This window comes from Rhincodon typus, chromosome 49 (assembly GCF_021869965.1).
Source record: "Rhincodon typus isolate 14 chromosome 49, sRhiTyp1.1, whole genome shotgun sequence".
Taxonomy (NCBI): domain Eukaryota; kingdom Metazoa; phylum Chordata; class Chondrichthyes; order Orectolobiformes; family Rhincodontidae; genus Rhincodon; species Rhincodon typus.
In genome coordinates, this window is record NC_063380.1 from 1833839 (window position 1) to 1836096 (window position 2258).

At 38.3% G+C, this 2258-nt stretch overlaps 1 long non-coding RNA gene across 1 annotated transcript in view; it reads left to right on the top strand.

Moving 5' to 3' along the window:
* Window positions 1-1439, top strand: part of LOC125488100 — a 25859-nt gene extending 24420 nt beyond the window's left edge. The window contains exon 3 of the long non-coding RNA XR_007266212.1: window positions 221-1439. This is a non-coding gene — a long non-coding RNA (uncharacterized LOC125488100). The remainder of the gene's footprint in view (window positions 1-220) is intronic.
* The last annotated feature ends 819 nt before the right edge of the window (window positions 1440-2258 follow it).

Sequence of the window (2258 nt, forward strand, 5' to 3'; positions counted from 1 at the left end):
TGAGGAAGGGTCACCAGACCCAAAACGTTAACTCTGTTTTTTCCTTCACAGACGCTGCCAGACCTGCTGAGCTTTTCCAGCAACTTTGTTTTTGTTCCTGATTTACAGCATCCGCAGTTCTTTCAGTTTTTATTAGGACTAACTGAAACTCGATTGATGGTTTCAAATAGATGTGTTTGATTTCAATGACTGTAATGGAATCCTTTTATTTCCCATATAGATGATCAAAACCATAAACATCAGATTATCTTAGGTCTCTGACTGCAGGACGTTAAGGTTGTCTTTACTCAACAAAGAATCAAGAAAGCGGTAAACAATATCCACACTAAAGGTGCTCTGGAAAGTCAAAGATATGTGAATATAGAAATGAATGATGCTTCATTTTACTAGAAACAAGGATGTTTTATGACGGAGAACGACATGAAACTAAAATTTCATTGGACTTAACCATTTGCTGAGCTAAATTTATTTTACAGACTTCTGTCAAACTTTGAATATCTTTGAATTAATATCAACGGAGATTTTGCCATATTTTTCAACTCTGCTCTGAATTTGCTCTGTGTGGCTGCATAAATACAAGGGTTTAGAAAACAATTAAAAAACTTCAAGATATCTCCCACTTCAATGGCAATAAATTCAGCATTTGTGAACTTTCCTTGGTAATAAACGGTGTTTGTCAGTTTGGTAACGCCTAAACTCACAGCATTTGTCAACCAGAGCAGGAGAAAACTTACTGAGATAGAGAATAATAAAATGATGGACTTTCTGCGGTTCTCCATTTCTGAGTCACTTTGATTCCCACTTTTGGAGCTCCGGAGTCCAGTGCGGGTTCTATTTGCTCGTACAATACGTTGAACAGTTAACGAATTACACAAGACAATCAGAGTAAAAGGAATCCAAATGACCCAGGCACTATAAAACCAGACATAACCTAGACCTGCAGAAGAAGAAAAAAATGTTGGACTTGACCGGCAGCCCCACTGCACTTTGTTAATAATTTTCTCAGGTTCATAAGCAAACAAAACCGGTATTTCCTTCAATACGATCACAACCATGATGGTTATTACCAGTGTGATTGCAGTGCTTCTGGTGCAATACCTTGTTTGAAATGTCTGGCAACAGATGACTACAAATCGGTCAAATGTGAAGAAGACAATGCACCAAACAGATAAATCGGGAGTGACAGCAGTCATGTATATTATGAATCTGCAAACAGGGGTATGGGACAGGAATGACAAAGGAAAGTGATAACTGAAGACGTGATAGAATATTACATTGTTGATCAGGACCAGTAGATCTGTTGTTGCCATGGCCAACATGTAAACAGTGATACACTTGGAAAGGCCACACTTTCTTCGTGAAAGAATCCAAATTGTGGCCATGTTTGCTACAAGACAGATAAAAACAAGCAGTAAATAATATATCAATGCCTGATTCAAATGAAAGACAATAATGTGAGTTAATTTCATATGATTAAAAACATACAAAAAGTCTTTAGTCATCTAGCGCTGAGTTCATTTTGTAAGGGATAACGAAGCAATCCAAAAATACACAGGATCATTAAGGAGAATTATTATCACACCACAAGATGAAATAAAATCAAAATTAAAACACAAGGTAGATCAACCAGTTCTCAAAATTAGTTATTGTGAAATGTTACGAGAAAGAAATTGTCACTTGACTCAATGTGCGAATAAACAAGGAGTGACATGGCAGGGATCAACGCAGAGAGATTATGATGACTCACAATGCCCTCTTGTGGGCCAGTGGCAGATCAGCACCCCTTCCCATCCTGCCCCAGACTGAGAAACACTGGATCAAGTCCCTCCTGCTTCAGAGGTGTCTACAACATCTCTGAACAAGTTGATTATGAAGAAATAGTTAAAAAAAAATGAATCAACTCACCAGGAACAGCTACAGATGCAAGCATTGGGTAGTAAATCTCTTTCACTAGCAGAATTGCAGGTTTCCCCATTTTTTGTGACAACGAATGATTTCTTTAGGAGCTGAAACACTCTGATTAGCCACAGCCAAGGCAATAGAAGGGAATTCCTATTTATACGTGCATCAAACCTTCGGGGAACCAATCAGTTAATTAATCACAGCTTTTTAACAAATAGAGTTAGGAGAGTGATTTTTGGCTGGAACAGTAGATTGAAAGAAAAAAAATGGTGGCTCCAGAGACCCAGGTTCAATTCCACCCTTGGGTGACTGTCTGTGTGGAGTTTGCACATTCTCCCCGTGTCTACGTGAGTTTT